At 47.8% G+C, this 17,470-nt stretch overlaps 1 protein-coding gene across 4 annotated transcripts in view; it reads left to right on the top strand.

Annotated features, from left to right (window-relative positions):
* Positions 1-1,034: 1,034 nt before the first annotated feature.
* The window catches only part of LOC143275562 (uncharacterized), a 24,644-nt gene continuing 8,208 nt past the window's right edge, over positions 1,035-17,470 (top strand). The window contains exon 1 of one of the 4 annotated variants that reach the window (XM_076579760.1): positions 1,035-1,317. The gene's annotated coding sequence lies outside the window, so the exon portion shown is untranslated. Of the gene's footprint in view, positions 1,318-9,368; positions 9,461-9,778; positions 9,889-16,924; positions 17,010-17,470 lie in introns of those variants that run through there. The other 3 variants (XM_076579762.1, XM_076579761.1, XM_076579763.1) reach the window with 3 other exon arrangements.

Here is a 17,470-nt window from a genome sequence, read left to right as displayed (position 1 = left end):
ACACACGCCCATATCTCCCACCCCCAACCCCACACACATATATACAAAGATATATATATATATATATGAATCCCCTACAGGTGTAGTATACCCCTGCATGACACGAAAGACACAAGTCAATGGCCCTGTGACCATGTCGGCATTCAGTGGGTTACAGAAACATAAACATACATACCATACACACACCCCAAAAATAGAATATGGCTGCCTAAATGGTGGGGGGGGGGGGGGTAAGGGGTGCACATGCATGTGTGTGTGTGTGTGTGTGTGCATACGGTGTCTGCATGCATGTCTGTGTCTGCGTCTGTGTGCACCTGCATACATATGTATTTGAGTGCACAGCAATCAATGTGTTTGCACTCTAGACTAAAAAACACACAAAAAAACAAAACAAAAAAGCCCAACATAATTAAACTTTCAAATGCCTAATGTTATCGCGCAGGACTTTCAATCCCTGGAGTCCCAGGTTCCAATCCAAACTGCTTCAGGTCAACCACACTGTGCCTGAATCCCCTACAGGTGTAGTACACCCATGCTTGACACCAAAGACACAAGTCAATGGCCCTGTGACCATGTCGGCATTCAGTGGGTTACAGAAACATAAACATACATACCATACACACACCCCAAAAATAGAATATGGCTGCCTAAATGGTGGTGGTGGAGGGGGGGTGTGGGGGGGAGGGGTTGATGTTGAGGGGTGGGCAAGAAACCACACACATGTCAAAGCTCCATTCGTGGAGACAAGTAAATATTAGAGTAAATAAAAGTAGCTCCCCAAAACATATACATGTGTGTGTGTGTGTGCGTGCAAAATAACCCCCCCCCCCAAAAAAAAGTTCAAAACCACAATGTCAGCTGGAGTTGTTAACACCCCCCCCACTCCCAGCTAGCTATAAAGCCACAATGTGGTCCCACCCACCCACCAGACATAAAAGTTCAGTCACGCCCCCTCACACACACCCCCCCTCACTTGACAGGTGATTCCCCACACCTGAACACAACTCGGGCACCTCAACATCTCCATACCCTCACCACTCAACCATGACACCCAGCTTTCAACCCAGGCTGTGTGTGTGTGTGTGTGTGTGAATGCATGACTTACTAGCAAAGCAGCATATCAAATCAAACAGCCGAACGACACGGACACTGCTGTTGTAGTTTTGGTGGTGGTGGTGGTGGTGGCTGTGTTTGTGGCGGTGTGGTATTCTCTGCAACTGTTTGTGGCTGTGAGATCAGGTAATAACTACAGAGCTCTGGCGTCTCCAGTCATCCAACCTGGATGTCACTGACGGGAAGAACATACCTGTCTCTGAGGTAAGCTGGGTCAGTTTATGGTTTTTCGATCCTTAATGATTGTGGTGATCTCTCTTAGCTTAATGAACTATAACAATCTCTACCTGCTGTCTAGAGCATAGTAATTTTTTTCTATCGTTCACAACATCTGCTGTCTAGAGCACAGTAATGTTTTCTATAGTTCAGAACACCTGCTGTCTAGAGCATAGTAATACTGCTGTCTAGAGCACAGTAATGTTTTCTATCGTTCAGAACACCTGCTGTCTAGAGCATAGTAATGTTTTCTATCGTTCAGAACAACTGCTGTCTAGAGCATAGTAATGTTTTCTATCGTTCAGAACAACTGCTGTCTAGAGCATAGTAATACTGCTGTCTAGAGCATAGTAATGTTTTCTATCATTCAGAACACCTGCTGTCTAGAGCATAGTAATACTGCTGTCTAGAGCACAGTAATACTGCTGTCTAGAGCACAGTAATGTTTTCTATCATTCAGAACACCTGCTGTCTAGAGCATAGTAATACTGCTGTCTAGAGCATAGTAATGTTTTCTATCATTCAGAACAACTGCTGTCTAGAGCACAGTAATACTGCTGTCTAGAGCATAGTAATACTGCTGTCTAGAGCATTGTAATTTTTTCAATTGTTCAGAACACCTGCTGTCTAGAGCATAGTAATACTGCTGTCTAGAGCACAGTAATGTTTTCTATCGTTCAGAACACCTGCTGTCTAGAGCATAGTAATACTGCTGTCTAGAGCATAGTAATGTTTTCTATCGTTCAGAACACCTGCTGTCTAGAGCATAGTAATACTGCTGTCTAGAGCACAGTAATGTTTTCTATAGTTCAGAACAACTGCTGTCTAGAGCATAGTAATACTGCTGTCTAGAGCATAGTAATGTTTTCTATCGTTCAGAACAACTGCTGTCTAGAGCACAGTAATACTGCTGTCTAGAGCATAGTAATACTGCTGTCTAGAGCATAGTAATGTTTTCTATCGTTCAGAACACCTGCTGTCTAGAGCATAGTAATACTGCTGTCTAGAGCATAGTAATGTTTTCTATCGTTCAGAACACCTGCTGTCTAAAGCATAGTAACACTGCTGTCTAGAGCATAGTAATGTTTTCTATCGTTCAGACACCTGCTGTCTAGAGCATAGTAATGTTTTCTATCGTTCAGAACACCTGCTGTCTAGAGCATAGTAACACTGCTGTCTAGAGCATAGTAATGTTTCCTATCGTTCAGAACACCTGCTGTCTAGAGCATAGTAACACTGCTGTCTAGAGCATAGTAATGTTTTCTATCGTTCAGAACACCTGCTGTCTAGAGCATAGTAACACTGCTGTCTAGAGCATAGTAATGTTTTCTATCGTTCAGAACACCTGCTGTCTAGAGCATAGTAATGTTTTCTATCGTTCAGAACACCTGCTGTCTAGAGCATAGTAACACTGCTGTCTAGAGCATAGTAATGTTTCCTATCGTTCAGAACACCTGCTGTCTAGAGCATAGTAACATTGCTGTCTAGAGCATAGTAATGTTTTCTATCGTTCAGAACAACTGCTGTCTAGAGCATAGTAACACTGCTGTCTAGAGCATAGTAACACTGCTGTCTAGAGCACAGTAATGTTTTCTATCGTTCAGAACACCTGCTGTCTAGAGCATAGTAACATTGCTGTCTAGAGCATAGTAATGTTTTCTATAGTTCAGAACACCTGCTGTCTAGAGCATAGTAATACTGCTGTCTACAGCATAGTAATGTTTTCTATAGTTCAGAACACCTGCTGTCTAGAGCATAGTAATACTGCTGTCCAAAGCATTTTGTGTGTGTGTTTTTTCCCCTGTTTTTGTTGTTGTTGTATCTTTAATTCTTCATACAATATGCATAAAGCCAGTGCATTACACAGACTGAACATGAGTTTGTTATTACAGATATCTAGATTAGAGGTATTAGAGCATAGTAACACTGCTGTCTATAGTTCAGAACACCTGCTGTCTAGAGCATAGTAACACTGCTGTCTAGAGCATAGTAATGTTTTCTATCGTTCAGAACACCTGCTGTCTAGAGCATAGTGTAAGTTTAACCCCGGAGGGGGGGGGGGGGGGGGTTGGATTCCAGGTTAGTCTCAATAGTGGAGTGATGGCCTAGAGGTAACGCGTCCGCCTAGGAAGCGAGAGAATCTGAGCGCGCTGGTTCAAATCACGGCTCAGCCGCCGATATTTTCTCCCCCTCCACTAGACCCTGAGTGGTGGTCTGAACGCTAGTCATTCAGATGAGACGATAAACCGAGGTCCCGTATGCAGCGTGCACTTAGCGCACGTAAAAGAACCCACGGCAACAAAAGGGTTGTTCCTGGCAAAATTCTGTAGCAAATCCACTTCGATAGGAAAAACAAACAAAACTGCATGCAGGAAAAAATGCAAAAAAAATGGGTGGTGCTGTAGTGTAGCGACGCGCTCTCCCTGGGGAGAGCAGCCCAAATTTCACACAGAGAAATCTGTTGTGATAAAAAGCAATACACATACAAATTTAAATAGACCCCCATGTCTACCTAGCCAGATTTGACCCAGATGTAAAACCCGCCGGGGGGGGGGGGGGGGGGGGGGGGGGGGGGGGGGGGGGGGGGAGGAATGTGTGTAGTAGTGTGTGGGGAAGTGTTTGGAAGGGGGTGGGGGGGTTAAAAAAATAAATAAATTAAAAAAAAAGTTGCTGAACCGGTAACCACACCAAACTGTTCATTGCTTCGGGACGGGTGTGTTGGGGGGCGTTTCTGGTGTTGAGAATCAAAACGTCAAAAGCCTGTCGTCTTCAAAGCGGCAGACATGATTCACACCCTCTCTCTCTCTCTTTCTCTCCCCCTGTCAATACCGAGCCTCACATTGACTGTCAATGGACACTTCAACTTATAAAGGTGGGTATTGGAAAGGCACCACCTTTTTTTTTTTTTTTTTCAATACGTTTAACACTGGAAGAGTCAGAAATCTAGTTGATGAAAAGAGCACTTTCTTTTCCCAACAGAGAGAGAGACAGAACAGTGAACAGTGAACACTTAACTATTTAATGTCATTAGCTGTACAGCTCTACTCTAGAGACATGAGGGGGGAGAGAGAGAGAGACAGAGACAGACAGACAGAGAGAGAGAGAGACATGCACACTCACACACACACGCACACAAACACACGCCCGCACACACACACACAAACACATTCTCTCTCTCACTCATAGTTGTACACTACACACACACACTCTCTCTCTCTTCCTCTCATAGACACACATACACACGGTGACACATTCTCTCTCTCTCTCTCTCTCTCTCTACCTCTCTCACACATTTCCCTTCACAACAACCCCCTACACCCTGGGGAGGCGGGGTGGAGGGATGGGGCTCTCTATCTCTCTCTGACCCCCCCCCCCCCCCCACACACACACACCCCCCCCCCCCACCTCACCCCACAACCAAGACATTCAGAAAGACCCCCCCCCCCCCACACACACACACACATCCCCCCACACCTCCCCCCCCACACACACACACACACACACACAATCCCCCCCTCCCCACCTCACCCCACAACCATGACATTCAGAAAGACCCCCCCACACACACACACACACACACATCCCCCCACACCTCACCCCACACACACACACACACAATCCCCCCCCCCCACCCCCACCTCACCCCACAACCAAGACATTCAGAAAGTCCACCAGTCCTGTGCCCCCACACCTCGCTCTTATCACTTCACAGCTCATCGCCTTCCCCCTGAGAGAGAGAGAGAGATACACACTCACACACACAAACTCACACACACACGCACACAAACACACGCCCGCACACACACACACATTCTCTCTCTCACAGTCGTACACTACACACACACACACACACTCTCTCTCTTTCTCTCATAGACACACATTCACACACATTCACACACTCTCTCTCTCTCACACACACACATTTCCCTCCACAATAACCCCCCCCCCCCCACCCCCCTGCAGGGGGGCTCTCTCTCTCCCTCTCTGACCCCCCATAAATCCCCCCCCCCCCCCCCCACCTCAGTCCTGTGCCCCCACACCTCGCTCTTATCACTTCACAGCTCATCGCCCTCCCCCTGAGAAAAGAATTCACCTGGTCAAGACAAGTTCCTCCCCCCTTTATCTCTCACACATCTACTCCGGGGATCATTCAACACTCGCAGCTTTTTACACCTGTGTGTATATCTGTGTGAGAGAACGAACGAACAAACGAACAAAATTTTATTTTACGAGGGTAAAAGGAGTAAGCACAAAGTACTTGTTTACATCCAGCCCTCTGGGGCAAGAATAATAAATGTGATGGTGCATGCGAAAATCATGGATAATGGTCAAAATTCACAAAATGATATTATTCTTTTATCTGAAAGTAGAGAGAATTCTGAATAACACACAGAAAAACAGAATTCAAGTATCTTTATTAGTTCCTGAGATACATGCATCTGAGTCTCGTGATGATCACAAACGTACTTCTGAGAAAATTGGGGCAAACGAGTTCGCTGTTTCCCACCCTTGATCACCAATTCCCAACGGGGAAAACATCAAAATAAGGCACTAATACTTTATATTTCTTTATAATACTTGGAAATTTAATAGAAAAAGAATCATAGAATCTGAATAACCAAAAATCTCAAATTTGATATTTTCACCCCTTGTCACTTTCACAGCGTGTTATGTGAAATTTACTCCAGCGACTTATCCATGATTCTCGCATGCGGCATTACAAATGGAGAAAAAAAAAAATTTTTAATTAAAAAAAAGAAGAAAAAAAAGCGAGAGTCAATTCACAAATTACACAAGCATGTGCAAACACAAACATAGAACTTATGTACAATACAATATCGCGATAGATGAATAACGACGAGGACAATAGGGTAGGGGCGTGGTGGAGAGCGGAAGGAAGAATGGACAAGGGGAAGAGTAAAGAAGGTAGGGGAGGCTGACTGAACAGACAGATATATAGTGACAGTGACAGTGGAGACAGACATAGAGAGAGACTGACAGGGGAGGAGAGAGGCACGAGTATATTGACAATCTATACATGTTTGTTGTTTATAATCGATATGTGTCACATAATCACACGTTTTTCAATAAATGTGCACGATATATGTTTTTAAAGTTAGGGATGCTTTTTACAGTGTTTACATTGAGGCAGGATAATAATTCATTCCATAAACAGCCCCCTGAATAAGACAGACTAGAGAGAGAGAGAGAGAGAGAGAGAGAGAGAGAAAGAGAGAGAGGCTAGTGGCTTCTTGCATGAATCCTGTGACCAAGTGCCTTTTATTTCACTTGTGTGCAAGCTAAACTGGTAGCACAAACAGCAACGAGTTGACTTCTGTACCTTTCAAAAGGGGAGAGCTACTTCTCGTTATTGGTGTCCATCACTGCAACTTTCTCGGATGAGATGATAAACCGAGGTCCCGTGTGTAGCATGCACTTAGCGCACGTAAAAGAACCCACGGCAACAAAAGGGTTGTTCCTGGCAAAATTCTGCCGAAAAATCCACTTGGATAGGAAAAACAAATCAAACTGCACGCAGGAAAAAAATACAAAAAAAAAAAAAGGGTGGCGCTGTAGTGTAGCGACACGCTCTCCCCGGGGGAGAGCAGCCCAAATTTCACACAGAGAAATCTGTTGTGATAAAAAGAAATAAAAATACAAATACAAATATAAGCATCCATGTCGTCATCATCATCCTTAACTTTTTATGAAGGCTGTATATCTCTATTTCTACGTCTGGCCGCACGGTTACTGTATGACTAGACTATATTTCTCCAACTGCATGAAGAATACTGTCAAGTCTTGCTCGACGACTGCTCATCTCTCAGGGTGATCGTGTTACTGCAGTTCAGGTTAGTGTATGTACTCCCCTGAACACTCTTGTTTTACGGTAACTGAGAAAGCTGTCAACAAGTTACAGGCCTAACAGACGAGGTGTTGTTGCTGTGATGTGTGTGTGTGTGTGTGTGTGTGTGTGTGTGTGTGTGTGTGTGAGAGAGAGAGAGAGAGCATGCATGCTTGTGTGTATGCGTATGTGTGCGTGCGTGCTTGTGTGCTTGTGTGTGTGTGCCAGAGTGTGTGTGCCAGTGTGCCAGTGTGTGTGTGTGTGTGTGTGTGAGAGAGAGAGAGAGAGAGAGAGAGAGCATGCATGCTTGCGCGTATGCGTATGTGTGCGTGCGTGCTTGTGTGCTTGTGTGTGTGTGCCAGAGTGTGTGTGCCAGTGTGCCAGTGTGTGTGTGTGAGAGAGAGAGAGAGAGAGAGAGAGAGAGAGCATGCATGCTTGCGCGTATGCGTATGTGTGTGTGCGTGCGTGCTTGTGTGTGTGTGTGTGTGTGTGTGTGTGTGTGTGTGCCAGAGTGTGTGTGTGTGTGTGTGTGTGTAAAGGTAAGGTGGGATTGTATAATTTCTCTGCCCCTTCTCAGGTTTTTGTTGTTTGTTTCCTTCCGTGTGTGTGTGTGTGTGTGTGTGTGTGTGTGTGTGTGTGTGTGTGTGTGCGCACATGCATGCTTGCGTGCGTGTATGTATGCATGCGTGAGTGCGTGAGTGTGTGTGTGTGTGCGCATGTGTGCATGCACGTGCTAAAAGGTAAGGAGGGATGGTGTCAATTCTCTGCCCCTACCCAGGTTCTTGTTGTCTGTTTCCTCATTTTGTAAGAGTTGTTTTTGTTGGTTTGCTGCACCTGGTTGTCTTTTTCAAAAGCTGCCTTAGTTCCCTGGTCATTGCTGCCTCTCACATACATGATTGTTTTACACACAACTTGAGTCTGTATTATAATGTAATGTTTCGGTTGGCTGTGTGTGTGTGTGTGTGTGTGTGTGTGTGTGTGTGCATGTGTGTGTGTGTGTGTGTGTGTGTGTGTGTGTGTGTGTGCATGCATGCGTGCATGTATGTGTGTGCGTGTGTGTGTGTGTTTGTGTATGTATGTATGCATATGCATGTGTGTGTGCGTGTATGTGTAAGAGTGTGTGTGTGTATGTGTAAGAGAGAGAGAGAGAGAGAGAGAGAGAGTGTGTGTGTGTGTGTGTGTGTGTGTGTGTGTGTGTGTGTGTGTGTGCACGCGTGCATGTGTGTGTGTGTATGTTTGTGTACACGTGTGTGTGTGTGTGTGTGTGTGTATGTTTGTGTACACGTGTGTGTGTGTGTGTGTGTGTGTGCGCATACGTGAGTGCGGACATGTGCGTGCATGCATGTACATGTTACTACGCATGTAGATGCTTGACCCATGCATTTACGAACCTAAATCTGTTGGTCAGGCTTTGAGAGCCATGAACCTGTGTGTGTGTGTGTGTGCATGCACGCGCTTGTGTGTGTTACTGTGCATGCAGAATCTTGACCCATGCATTTACAAACCCAACATGTCGGTCAACCTTTTGATAGCCATGATAGCCATCAGAAAAATTTCGAACCACGAACCCCAAACACATTACATCACCCCTGTGTAGATAACACAGATCAGATGGCTGACACAGTCATCACCAGCTGATCATCAATACTTGATGATTTATCAATCGCTGGCTATCTGTCTCCCTATTCACACCTCTACTGCTCAAGTGCGACACTCACGTATATGAGGAGAGAAAAAAATGTCAGTATCTGTCAATCTGGTCAAGCTGTTCTTATTGTAAGTATCTTTCATTTTTATCATATGTTAATGTATTGGCAATCTGTCTCCCTATTCACACCTCTACTGCTCAAGTGCGACACTCACGTATATGAGGAGAGAAAAAAAATGTCAGTATCTGTCAATCTGTTCTTATTGTAAGTATCTTTCATTTTTATCATATGTTAACTCACTCAGTACGGCCAGTCCTCTCTTCTCCTCTACACAGAACCCTCGGATGTCCAGTGGGTGTCTGAATGACCCAACCTTTAGCTTCCGTCGTCAGAAATGTGGTATTCTTTGTCAACATTCACCTCTTCAGTATAAGAGCCTTCCGCTTGCAATATTTTGATGATGGTAATTGGGGTGAAACGCTGTTAACGTCGTCTCTTTCGCCGTTCGTATGGAGAGAGTTAATGTATTGGCCATCTGTCTCCCTATTCACACCTCTACTGCTCAAGTGCGACACTCACGTATATGAGGAGAGAAAAAAATGTCAGTATCTGTCAATCTGGTCAAGCTCTTCTTATTGTAAGTATCTTTCATTTTTATCATATGTTAATGTATTGGCCATCTGCCTCCCTATTCACACCTCTACTGCTCAAGTGCGACACTCATGTATATGAGGAGAGAAAAAAAATGTCAGTATCTGTCAATCTGGTCAAGCTGTTCTTATTGTAAGTATCTTTCATTTTTATCATATGTTAATGTATTGGCCATCTGTCTCCCTATTCACACCTCTACTGCTCAAGTGCGACACTCACGTATATGAGGAGAGAAAAAAATGTCAGTATCTGTCAATCTGTTCTTATTGTACGTATCTTTCATTTTTATCATATGTTAATGTATTGGCCATCTGTCTCCCTATTCACACCTCTACTGCTCAAGTGCGACACTCACGTATATGAGGAGAGAAAAAAAATGTCAGTATCTGTCAATCTGGTCAAGCTGTTCTTATTGTACGTATCTTTCATTTTTATCATATGTTAATGTATTGGCCATCTGCCTCCCTATTCACACCTCTCCTGCTTATCTTAGTGTGACACTCCATACGCCAGGAAAAAAACCTGTCAGTCTGTTGATCTAGCCATGCTTTCCTTTATGTATGTATCTCATTTTTATCATATGTTAATGTATTGGCAATCTCTCCTCCTCAAGTGCCACACTCCATATGCCAGGACAAAAATTGTCAGTGTCTGTCAATTTAGCCATGCTTTTCTTAAAGTACGTATCTTTCATTTTTTTCATCATATTTTAATCTATTTCCTCTTCTCTTTATTTTGTTTCTCTTATTCTCAAGCGCGACACTCCATATGCCTGGGGGAAAAAACTGTCAGTGTCTATTGCTCTAGCCAAGCTTTCTTAATGTATGAATCTTTGATAATTATCGTATCTTAATGTATTTGCTCTCATCTCATTATCTTATTTATCTTGTTTTATTCTACGCTAATGCTTTAGAGCCTACATGCCTGGGCTCTCAAAAGTCCCTGGCCAGAACCTTGGGTTTAAGCATTGGTCAGGCATGCACTAATAAAAAAATAATAAAATAAAATAAAATAAAATAAACAGATGTGGTATCGTGTACACGCATCAGTCAGCCCACTCCCTGATACAGAAACCTGACACAGAAAGGACTGTTACTGCAGTTTAGAATAAGGTTATGTGGTGCTGAAAGACAGGCGCAATAGCCGAGTGGTTAAAGCGTTGGACTGTCAATCTGAGGGGTCCCGGGTTCGAATCACGGTGACGGCGCCTGGTGGGTTAAGGGTGGAGATTTTTACGATCTCCCAGGTCAACATATGTGCAGACCTGCTTAGTGCCTGAACCCCTTCGTGTATATGCAAGCAGAAGATCAAATACGCACGTTAAAGATCCTGTAATCCATGTCAGTGTTCGGTGGGTTATGGAAACAAGAACATTCCCAGCATGCACACCCCTGAAAACGGAGTATGGCTGCCTACATGGCGGGGTAAAAACAGTGATACACGTAAAAACCCACTCATGTGCATACGAGTGAACGCAGAAGCAGAAGAAGAAGTGGTGCTGAAAGTCAGAAGGATTGTTACTGCAGTTTAGAATAAAGGCTATGTGGTGTTGTTGAAAGTCTGGGGCTGGAGGTGGGGACAGCATTTAGGGAAAATACTGTTTGGTCATCTGAGGTTGCTTGTGATTTGTTGGTGAGTTAAAGCTGTGTGTGTATGTGTATGTGTGTGTGTGTGTTGTGTGTGTGTGTGTGTGTTGTGTCTGTGTGTGTGTGTCTGTGTGTGTGTGTGTGTGTGTGTGTCTGTGTGTGTGTGTGTGTGTGTGTGTGTGTGTGTGTGTGTGTGTGTGTGTGTGTCTGTGTGGCATAAGGTGTATGTGTAGGGGTGGGTGGGTGGGTGGGGGGGTCTGTGAGTGTGTGTGCAAGACAGAAAGGCAGAAAGGCAAAGCAAAAATAAGAAAACAGAAATACATACATACATATCTGTATTTATACATAGATACATAGACAGATAGGTAGACAGATAGATAGATAGTGACAACGGGAGACACACAGAGAAAAAAACACAACACACACACACACACACACACACACACACACACACAGTAATAGAGTGTTGGCCGAATGATAACATTGACCATCAGTCTTGGGAAGCCAGAGAATCTCAGAGCACTGGTTAACACACCAGTTCGTACCCCTCCCACTAGATCTTGAGTGGTGGCCGCCCAGGTTAGTCTGACGAGACGAGACAATAAATCAAGGTGTCATGCACTTAGCGCACATAAAAGAGCCCATGTCAACACAAGGGTTGTCCATGGCAAAATTCCATTTAAAAAAAAAACCCAACAAAACACTTTGACGGGAAAACAAATACTCTTGCGGGGTGCAAACACATGATCTCATATACATATATATATATATATATATATAATGTATTTGTGCATGTGTGTGCAGCGTATGTGTGTGAAAGAGCAAAATGAACAAGTGTGCATCTTTTGACACCTCAGCAAATTCCAACAACCCCCCCCCACCCGCCCCCCCCACCAACCCCCTCCCCAAAGAGACGACCCTAAAACACAGCACTTAATTTGATACCACACACACACACACACACACACACAGACACAGACACACGCACACACACACACACACACACACACACGCTGACAAGTTTCTAAAAACACCGAAGAAAGAAACATGAAACCTCACACTCACAGTGTGTGGTGGTGGTGGTGGTGTCACACAAATCCTGACAGCCAGCCACATTTCGAAAGCAATCCTGTCCCTTCCACCTCCCTCCCCCCACAATCCCTCCACCACCACCACCACCCCCACACCATCCACCCCTCCCTCCTTCCACCTGACCCCCCCCCCACCCCCCTCCCCCGGGGCCCCCTCTCTCGACTCTGTAGACAGCTCTTTCACACCCCACTGGAGGTCACTTTGCCATTTTTGACGTGTCGATCAATCTGAGGGTCCCGGGTTCGAATCACGGTGACGGCGCCTGGTGGGTAAAGGGTGGAGATTTTTTACGATCTCCCAGGTCAACATATGTGCAGACCTGCTTAGTGCCTGAACCCCCTTCGTGTGTATATGCAAGCAGAAGATCAAACACGCACGTTAAAGATCCTGTAATCCATGTCAGCGTTCAGGTGGGGTATGGAAACAAGAACATACCCAGCATGCACACCCCCCGAAAACGGAGTATGGCTGCCTACATGGCGGGGTTAAAAACGGTCATACACGTAAAAGCCCACTCGTGTGCACACGAGTGAACGCAGAAGAAGAAGAAGAAGAAGAAGACGACGTGTCAATCCACGATTCCTGGTTTGGAAGTCCTCTGGCCTGTGTCTACCTGTCTACCATCCCCTTCCTTCAGTCACTGTCCAGAGTTTGGTGTGAAACAGGGTGGAAGGGGGGGGGGAGTGTGTGTGTGGGTGGGGGTGTGGGTGGGGGAGTGGAGGAAGCAGGGAAGGAGGGGTCTGGGGCAGGGGGGGGGGGGTGCGTGGGTGGGGGGCTTTCTTTTTTCTTCTGCGTTCACTCGTATGCACACGAGTGGGCTTTTACGTGTATGACCGTTTTTAACCCCGCCATGTAGGCAGCCATACTCCGTTTTCGGGGGTGAGCATGCTGGGTATGTTCTTGTTTCCATAACCCACCGAACGCTGACATGGATTACAGGATCTATAACGTGCGTATTTGATCTTCTGCTTGCATATACACACGAAGGGGGTTCAGGCACAAGCAGGTCTGCACATATGTTGACCTGGGAGACCGTAAAAATCTCCACCCTTCACCCACCAGGCGCCGTCACTGTGATTCGAACCCGGGACCCTCAGATTGACAGTCCAACGCTTTAACCACTCGGCTATTGCGCCCGTCAAGTGGTGGGGGGCATCTGAGTGGATGTTGTGTGGAAGGTAGAGTGTTGTTTAATACTTTTTTACCCCCCCCCCCGTCCCCCCCAACCCCACTAACTTTTGAAAAACAAAAAAAAGTTGGGGGAGGAGGGGGGTTGAAGGGTGGGGGGGGGGGTGGAGGTGGGGATGGAGGAAGGGGAGAAAGGAGGCAAGGGGGAGGAGTGAGGGGGGGGGGGGAGCAAAAGATCAGTAAAGAGTCAGATATGTGTGAGAGAGAGAGAGAGAGAGAGAGAGAGAGAGAACACTGAACACTGAAATGTTTAATGTAATTAGCTGTAAAGTGACAATGTAGGTACAAATCAGAACAAAAATGGTGCCAAAAAAAGACAAATTCTTGATTAACAAGACAGAGATAAAAAAATAAAAACAACAACAAAAAACCGCAACAAACGAGGACAACAACAACAACAAAACAACAACAACAACAACAAAAACCACAAACCCATGCCGTCTTCACGCTCTATTTCACTCTCACCCAAGTACCTACACACTTCTCAGTGTAATTACTGGGCAACCCCCCCCCCCCCCCCCCCCCCCCCCCCCCCCCCCCCCCCCCCCCTCCCTCTCTCCAAAACCCCCCCTTCCCTTTTTCTTTCTCCCCCCCCCCCCTCCCCCCTTCCCCCCCCTCCCCCCCCCCCCCACCCCCCCCCCCCCCCCCCCCCCCCCCCCCCTTTTTCCCCCCCCCCTTAAAACCCTTTTCCTTACTCCCCCCCCCTCCCTTCTCCCTTTTTCCCCCCCCCCCCCCCCCCCCCACCCTCCATTCTATACACCCCCCACCTGTAACACTTTCAAAAAATCTGACTGGGGACCCCCCCCCCCCCCCCTCTCCTCTCTTCCTTCTTCCCCCCCCCCCCCCCCCCCTCCCTTTTTTCCCCCCCCCCCCCCCCCCACACTTTCTCAGTAAAAAAAACACCCCCCCCCCCCCCCTTCCTCCCCTCTTTTCCCCCCCCCCCCCAAAACCCCTAAAACCCCCCCCCCCCCTTCCCTTCTCTTTTCTCTTCTCAGTACCCCCCCTTCACACTTCTTCAGTGATAATCTGACTGGGTGACCCCCCCCTCCTCCTCTCTCTCTCTCTCTCTCTTCCCCCCCCCCCCCCCCACCCTACACACTTCTCAGTACACCCCCCACCTGTACACACTTCTCAGTATAATCTGACTGGGTGACCCCCCCCCTCCTCCTCTCTCTCTCTCTCTCTCTCTTCCCCCCCCCCCCCCCACCCTACACACTTCTCAGTACACCCCCCCACCTGTACACACTTCTCAGTATAATCTGACTGGGTGACCCCCCCCCCCTCCTCTCTCTCTCTCTCTCTCTTCCCCCCCCCCCCCCCACCCTACACACTTCTCAGTACACCCCCCACCTGTACACACTTCTCAGTATAATCTGACTGGGTGACCCCCCCCTCCTCCTCTCTCTCTCTCTCTCTCTCTTCCCCCCCCCCCCCCCCACCCTACACACTTCTCAGTACACCCCCCACCTGTACACACTTCTCAGTATAATCTGACTGGGTGACCCCCCCCCTCCTCTCTCTCTCTCTCTCTCTCTCTTCCCCCCCCCCCCCACCCTACACACTTCTCAGTACACCCCCCACCTGTACACACTTCTCAGTATAATCTGACTGGGTGACCCCCCCCCCCTCCTCTCTCTCTCTCTCTCTTCCCCCCCCCCCCCCACCCTACACACTTCTCAGTACACCCCCCACCTGTACACACTTCTCAGTATAATCTGACTGGGTGACCCCCCCCTCCTCCTCTCTCTCTCTCTCTCTCTTCCCCCCCCCCCCCACCCTACACACTTCTCAGTACACCCCCCACCTGTACACACTTCTCAGTATAATCTGACTGGGTGACCCCCCCCCCTCCTCTCTCTCTCTCTCTCTTCTCTTCCCCCCCCCCCCTCAGTACACCACCCACTGTTACACACTTCTCAGTTACAACCCCCCACCTGTACACACTTCTCAGTACACCCCCACCTGTACACACTTCTCAGTACACCCCCCACCTACACACTTCTCAGTACGACCCCCCACCTGTACACACTTCTCAGTACACCCCCCCACCTGTACACACTTCTCAGTACACCCCCCACCCTACACACTTCTCAGTACACCCCCCCACCTGTACACACTTCTCAGTACACCCCCCACCTGTACACACTTCTCAGTACACCCCCCACCCTACACACTTCTCAGTACACCCCCCACCTGTACACACTTCTCAGTACACCCACCCCACCTGTACACACTTCTCAGTACACCCCCCACCCTACACACTTCTCAGTACACCCCCCACCTGTACACACTTCTCAGTACACCCCCCACCTGTACACACTTCTCAGTACACCCCCCCACCTTTACACACTTCTCAGTACACCCCCCACCTTACACACTTCTCATATAATCACTTACCCCCACCCCTCCTCTACTCACTTCTCAGTCCCCCCCCCCCCCACCTGTACACACTTCTCAGTACACACCCCCCCACCTGTACACACTTCTCAGTTAATCTACTTACCCCCCTCGCCCTTCCTCTTCTTTCCCCCCCCATCACATCTCTCAAACCCCCCACCTGTACACACTCTCATTCACGTACCCCCCCCCCCCCCACCCTCTCCCCCCCACCCACAACACACTTCTCAGTACACCCCCCACCTGTACACACTTGCTCAGTACTGACACCCCCACCCCCCTCTCTCTCCTCTCTTCTTCCCCCCCCCCCCCCCCCCCCCACCTCCCTCCAGTACACCCCCCACCGTACACTACCACTTCTGCTACCCCCCTCCTTCTCTCTCTCTCCCCCCCCCCCCCCCCACCCACACATCTCTCATAACACCCCCCACCTGTAACACACTTCTCAGTATATCTACGAACCCCCCTCCCCTCTCTCTCTCTCTCTCTCTTCCCCCCCCCCCCCCCCCACCCTACACACTTCTCAGTACACCCCCCACCTGTACACACTTCTCAGTATAATCTGACTGGGTGACCCCCCCCCTCCTCTCTCTCTCTCTCTCTCTTCCCCCCCCCCCCCCACCCTACACACTTCTCAGTACACCCCCCACCTGTACACACTTCTCAGTATAATCTGACTGGGTGACCCCCCCCCCCTCCTCTCTCTCTCTCTCTCTTCCCCCCCCCCCCCCACCCTACACACTTCTCAGTACACCCCCCACCTGTACACACTTCTCAGTATAATCTGACTGGGCACCCTCTCTCCTCCTCCCCCCCCCACTCCCCGCCCCCCCTGACCACAAACCACCCCCACCCCCGCCCCCACTCTCACAATGACAGACACAAGTATAAAACCTGGACTGAAGACTGCCAACCCATTTGCCAAGGTAAGACAGTGACCCAAATGTACTCATGAGGTAAGTTCAGCTTACAGTCCCTGAACCGCTACTGCGAACATTTCACTTGTACTGTGATGTATGTGAATGGCTAACTGGAGATGGCAGTGTGTTTTAACTCTCTCCATACGAACGGCGAAAGAGACGACGTTCACAGCGTTTCACCCCAATTACCACCATCAAAATATTACAAGCGGACGGCTCTTACACTGAAGAGGTGAATGTTGACAAAGAACACCACAATTCTGACGACGGAAGCTAAAGGCTGGGTCATTCAGACACCCACTGGACATCCGAGGTGTCTGTGTAGAGGAGAAGAGAGGACTGGCCGTACTGAGTGAGTTAAGGGTTGTGAGGGAACCGTGTCAAGCATCGTGATGTTGGGAATGGTTCCCTGCATTACAGTGTGGTTTTTAAGTACTGATGCTGGATTTCAGTACTGTGGTGTGATAATGTGCATTATCTAGGTATTGTGCGATGCATGTGTAGATATGTATGGTTGAGTGCTGTGCAGTCTGTGATGATTGTGTGTGTGTGTGTGTGTGTGTGTGTGTGTGTGTGTGTGTGTGTTTTGGGTTGGTTTTTTGCTTGTTTGTTGTTTTTTGTTTTTTTTGTTAAATGGTTGTCTGTCTCCCTCAGTGTCTTTTCTGAAACACCCCCTCCCCTGTGTGTGTGTGTGAGAGAGAGATATATATATATATATATTCATGTGTGTATGTGTATGTGCATGTGTGCGTGCGTGCGTGCGTGCATGGGTGAGTGTGTGCATGTGAATGTAGGTACATCTACTTGTACCCT

The sequence above is a fragment of the Babylonia areolata genome, chromosome 30 (assembly GCF_041734735.1).
Source record: "Babylonia areolata isolate BAREFJ2019XMU chromosome 30, ASM4173473v1, whole genome shotgun sequence".
Classification (NCBI taxonomy): domain Eukaryota; kingdom Metazoa; phylum Mollusca; class Gastropoda; order Neogastropoda; family Buccinidae; genus Babylonia; species Babylonia areolata.
This window is presented reverse-complemented; position numbering and strand designations above follow the sequence as displayed.